Source organism: Nasonia vitripennis, assembly GCF_009193385.2.
Source record: "Nasonia vitripennis strain AsymCx chromosome 3 unlocalized genomic scaffold, Nvit_psr_1.1 chr3_random0004, whole genome shotgun sequence".
Taxonomy (NCBI): Eukaryota; Metazoa; Arthropoda; class Insecta; order Hymenoptera; family Pteromalidae; genus Nasonia; species Nasonia vitripennis.
In genome coordinates, this window is record NW_022279623.1 from 3,139,701 (window position 1) to 3,145,700 (window position 6,000).

At 45.5% G+C, this 6,000-nt stretch overlaps 1 protein-coding gene across 2 annotated transcripts in view; it reads right to left on the reverse strand.

Annotated features, from left to right (window-relative positions):
- Nucleotides 1–5,208, reverse strand: part of LOC100118696 (glutaredoxin domain-containing cysteine-rich protein CG12206-like) — a 58,855-nt gene extending 53,647 nt beyond the window's left edge. The window contains exon 1 of one of the 2 annotated variants that reach the window (XM_001602552.6): nucleotides 4,465–5,208. The gene's annotated coding sequence lies outside the window, so the exon portion shown is untranslated. Of the gene's footprint in view, nucleotides 1–3,898; nucleotides 4,006–4,464 lie in introns of those variants that run through there. The other variant, XM_032601722.1, reaches the window with a different exon arrangement.
- Between the last annotated feature and the right edge of the window lie 792 nt (nucleotides 5,209–6,000).

Genomic DNA, 6,000 nt, shown 5'->3' on the forward strand with positions numbered 1-6,000 from the left:
CGCGTGCAGATCGGGATATTGTATTCATGCTGGTGTATTGCTCGTGCGACGTGTCGTGCGCGCGGCGAGTGAAATTGAAAATGACTTTTTGAGAGTTGAATTGCGCGTCGTTGCGCTATTGAATGTATGCGTTCTGGGAGTATTGAAGGAATTTGCGAGTATTCAAAATTTTGCTGCTATCGTAATTTATGCGCGAGATGTTAATTGCTCTTTTTTATCTTTGGTCGCAGATTGCGGAAAGTTTGGGCGTGCGATTACTCGGTTTATCCTGATTTACAATTTACAATTCCACCAAAATATTTGGCTTTCGCATAACCAAGCCTTACACTCCTCATCGCCATCACGCTCAAATATATTAATTAACCGCTTTTATCATCTCCATCAGGCTAACGTTCTCTTATATCGCTCTCCCGATCAATCTTCAGAGCGCAACATTGAATTAAATTACCCATGAAAAAAAGTCCCCACTCCTAGTCGTAAATCTCGCGGCAAAAGCAAAACAAATTAAATTAATCCTCGCAATGAAGCAAAAAAATGAACTTATCTAGCTGCGCGCGATTACGAGCTTATCAGAGCGCACTGTAATTACCCCCGCGGCATAAATCAGCTAATTTTTTCCCCGCGATGCGACGACCATCAAAAAGTTTAATCACGGGAGAGGAGCTGTGCCGGCAGTGGCGGTGCGACTTTGCGTGCGAGTCCGGAAATCGCGCGCGTGCAGTTCTTTCTCCTCGGTCGCCACAGAGCGCGTTAACGAGTGAAACACGCGCACACGCCATACGCGTGTACGGTAGTGTGCGAGCTTCGCCTTCTTATTCTCATTCCACGTGAGGGTACGTGTCTGTGTATACGTTCGCGAGATTTTTCGCCTCTCCTCTCCTCGCGCGACTGTATAGATACTTTGATGAAAAAAACGTTATTTTGCATGCGAGCTTAATGATACTTATGAAAGTGGGCGTGTTTTCGCGGATAACTGTTTTTCTGCAGCGATGCCGCGGCTGCTGGAATGAGAGCTCGAGTGCCTTTTGACACACGTTATTTATAAATTCTTGTTTATCTTTTTTCATTATTTTAATAGACGATTATATTCGCGCGGCGAATTTTACGGCTCGAAATCGGAACTCGCGTATGGTTCGTACTTTATGCGTGAATGCAGTTCTTGCGAAACTTTCTTTTAATTAATTCATAAAAAAAATTATAAAAGTAAGCTGTTTTCCATGTCCGAGGATAATGGAATTAAGAACTTTATCATTTATACCAGATACTTTATATAAACTATTGAAACATTCACGTTACGCAGTGCATCAACAAAAATCACAGAACTTTCATGTCGCAAAACCTTTAAAACGCCTAACCGCAGCACACGCATAAACATCGAGTTAAAGTAAACCTCTCCACTAAAAGTACGCACACGTATCGCTTTAAGGAACCTTTCCACCGCGCCATATTTTTTCATACAATGAGTATATATATATAAGTGTGCATGAGCCGAAAAAAAGAGGGAAAATTATCAGCGGGTCCACTTTCCTTATGTACAAAGCCGACACTCGGCCAATTTCGAATTTAATAAGATCGCGCGCGACATGCCGAAAGGAGACCCTCGATTATCCCGCGCACGTATTATGAGGTGCGCGCGAGCAAGCGCACGGCTGTCTCTCCTCGTCATGCGCTCACTTGCTGGTCAAGTGGTTTGGCTGGTTGCGGCGAAATTACTCTCTCGCGGTGTTTTTAAAATTAAGGGCACACGAGCGTTCAAACATTGAAATGTGCGAACGCCGTTGGCGTAATTATCTCTCTCGATTCGCTAAGAAAAAGACTCACGCGGCGCGTCGCGTCAATTTTTGTTTTTTATGTTCCATTGGAAAATAATTGATTCGCTGCTCTTATGGAGGGTTTTCTCCTCCAGTATACGCGCTTAATTGCTGATTGACAAAGATCACCGTTTCGCTAATAAGCTCGGACTGAACGCTTTTAAATTTGATGTTAATGGATTGATTAAACAATATCTGCTGTACTGTAGAAATCGGCCGCTTTTATGCTTTTAATTTTGTAAATCTTGGAATTCGTCGTAGCCACGCATGTAAATTCGATGGGAATTGGAATACAGTCTCGACATTTTTGAAAATTAACGATCTGCGCGCTCGTGAATACTCGAAAGTCATTATCGTCCTGTCACAATAGTCCGATGAAAGTGACAACAAACGAAACAGATACATAGAGAACTCATTAAACGGCTCTGAAACATGTCGTCCCGATGTCGCTACGAACCGCCGTAACAATTAAAATTGACGTTGGTACACGTACAAGAGCCCAAACATTCATACGTGATAAGATCGAAACTCCTCGCATAATCCTCATTACAGGTCTTAATGAGCCGCGGTCATAATGGAGAGTCGAATAATCCAACAGCAATACAAGATACCACAGGCTGCGAGAACAGCTGCGGAAAACTTTCGTCGAACGCCGAGAGTAATCGTAAGTATACCCACAGCATAAACACAACCTCGATTCGTTGGCGCGCGACCTAGCTTTTCTATAATGCACGCAGAGAGCTACGACCTTCTCTCTTTCTCGTGAGAAGCACCTTCGAAAGGTATGAGGCGTCGCCCGCTTCTTCCCGAGCGCGAGATCCTGCATATATAGGTATACACACACACATACACACACCTACGAGGACTGCGCTCGAAAGCTTTTCTCACTCTCTCGAATTATAATCTTCCGGCGGCAATCTCACGCTCGCTTATTTCCGGTTTCGCTCGCGAGCGCGTATACGCGCGTCTTCCTCTTTTTTCCGCCAGGAAGCGCGCTGACTAACGTTTTCTCGGAATGCATCCGATTAAGGAGCAGAACCAAAAGCGTCTCTGTATTTCACTTTATAACCAGTGGCTTTGGACTGCAAATTATACCCTCGAGAGTTTGGTCGATATATTCATCGGTATACGGAAGGGAAAAAAATGTTTATTCATGCAGGGTGCGGTATTTTGAGTTAGCGAAAATATATAATTTAGTGCCGGATTAGTCCTTTCTTTCTGCTTATGATAATGCAAAATTTACGAGAGATGTGACTGGATTAGATGGGGCAAGTTGATGTATCGTTAATATTACGGTAATTTACATGATGAATGGTGATTCAAAAAAGTTTCGTACGCAACGGCTAAACTCGCTGTTTCATTCCAATCGCGTTGATAAGGTAGAAAGTCGGCCCGCGGAATACGAATTTCTCGAAAGTTTTTACTATTTTTGCAATAAAGATAATTTTAAGTGCCCGATGGCTCCGATTCGCGCTGCTTTCCATCATTCTTGGAGCATAAAATTTTACTATGCATAAAGTGTGCTTTCCTTGCGTTGTACTGTAATGTATGAAAATTATTTTCGTTTACCGATATTCTACGAGGGAAAAGTGCAAAATGCCACCGTAGCCTTGCATTTCTGTCCGATAATAACTCGTTTTCGACGTTTTTGTTTTTTTTTCTAACCACCTTGAATTCGAGCTGACAACTACTTATACCGCCTTAATTCATTCAAGATATTTCGAAATTCTTGTGTTTCTCTAGATAACGAAGCATTAAAAACCGGTTCAAGCGGGCCTTAAATATTTTCTCGGTTTGTACCTGAGGATGAGTCACTACGTTTCGCAAATATTATTATTTCACATCGATGAGTATACCGAAATTGTAAAAAAGTGAATGCCTCCGACGAAGCATACAGTATTATAACGTTATACACATGGCGCGCCAGAAGCGGCGTGTAATCGATTAATCGTTCAGTTTCGACGTATAACAGGCATGACAATGATTAAAGTTTTAAGACTAATAAATTTCAAGACAACTACGGTGTCCGACACCGATGATATTCCCATTTATATGCTTTAAATAACTCCAGAAAACTCGCTTGTTACCTCGCATAGCTGCGAAAATATCATTCGTAAAAAGGAGGTTTCTAAAAAAACCGCTACACTATATATACTCGGACGACTCCTTCAACGCACATAGGAACACCTCGAAAAGAACACACTGAACAAATATTTCCATAAATCCCAGCAAAAGTAAGCCACACACGCGCACACACAGAGCTCATTTCCACATTATCTCCGCTCGAAGAGACATAAACCATCCGCGGAGCCTGTCTCTTCTCTTGAATTCCCGAAAGCCGATGAGGCGCGCATTTCAAAACGCCCACTTGCTCGTATAATACACGTAAAAATTCCCGAGTCCTCATAACGACGTCGGCGGCGACAAACTCCCTAGACTGTATAGCCAGCGTTTCTGAACCACACGCACACAGATGCACCCACGTACTTCAAAGGTCGTCGCGATTGTTGACACGAAGGCGGTGGACTCGAAGGAAAGGGGACGTCCCTTAAAGGGCCTGATTCCTCGGCGAGACGTGTGTATAATAACCGGCACTCGCGCGCACGCGCACTGGGCCTTTTTTCAACAACAGCTGCGGCGCCGGATCACTTACGTTTCTGACTCGATCCTGATGTCAGACGTCAGAATCTTCCACTGTTCTGCTTATGCGTGTAGACAGCTACTGTCTTCGTTTCGAGTAGTAGATCCGACGTGAGAATCCGAAAATATGGAACACTTGCACTCGCGAGACGAAGCACTTGCTATGACGAACACAACAACCGCGTACAGAGAAGAAACAGAAGAAGAAGAAGTAGAAGAAGAAAAGATGAGGGAGGTGAAATTCGAGCTAAAAATGGAAGAAACGAGGAAGCTCGAAGTCGCGCGCAGCGCGCTATGTCTATGTACAGGAGTTGAGCGCACGCCTCGGCAGAAAAACACGTATACATATACACAGACCGGTATGTACGTTGACACGCTCTTAGATATATTTATATGTGTGTGTGTGTGTGTCGGCGAGAAAGGCCGCGGAGCCGCGTAGCGCTCGCTCGGCTGAGAGATGCTTGGGAGCACGGGCCGTCAGTAACTGTTCCGAGTCCGCGGCTCTGACACAGTCGCGCGCGGCCCGAGTCAAGCCGAACGCAGCCGAGCTGCCGTGGGTGGGGACCGAGGGACAGAGAGAGAGAGAGGATCTCCAGGGGCCCGATCCGCTCGCGAAGTGGGGGGAAAGGGACTCTCGCAAGACGCCGAGAAAGGGGAACGCCACCGCGCGGCGAGTCTATATTATATACACACTCTTTCTTGACGCTGCGAGAGGAGGCGAGATACGCTGGATTGCGTGGGGCCTTGCTCGAACGAAGAAAATGAATGCTATTATCCGTGTGTGTACGCCGTGGAGAGATAGAAAGCTAGACGCAGAATGAACATTACACGAGAGTCGGCGAGCAATAGCGATAGAGAGAGAGAGAGAGAGAGAGAGAGAGAGAGAGAGAGAGAGAGAGAGAGAGGAGCGGTGGGGAGAAGAGAGAGAGAGAGATGCCTCGGCTTCTCAATGATGCCAACACCTGTAAGCTGTTGCAGGTTGTGCGAGCCGTGTCTTTTTCATCTCTCTCTAGCTCTCTCGCCGCAAGGAAGATTCTCGCGCGCGCGCTCATCTTCGGCGCATCAGCCGAGGAGAGTTGCAGTCATCTGAGAAAGGTGTGTACATGTGTCTGGGTGTGCGTTCACGAGTTCGAATTCCTGCGACGCCTATACGCCAGCCAGCCGAGTGCGCGGTCGCCGCTACTGCGGCTCTTCTCTTCCTTTGGCCATTCAGGCCTTTGTCGAATTTCACGGGAAACTTCGTGCACGGAATTCACCTGATCGCCTCTACTATGTCATCCGGCTAACGATCGTCTCTCGAAATCGTTTGCTTTTGTTTGGCAGCGTTGCAGCTTTGTGGAGAAATCGCTTCGTTGATTTGGAGATCAGCTCTCTCGTGTATTTCTAAACTGGTTAACGCCATTTATTTGTTTATGTTCGATTCGAACCCGTTCGCCTTGTTATTTTTGTATCCGACCTTTAAAACATATGTGTGCGATTTGCACTGGCGTCATAACCAATGCAAATATTTGACGAACAGATGTTAAGTGCGCAGAGAAAACTCATTCTT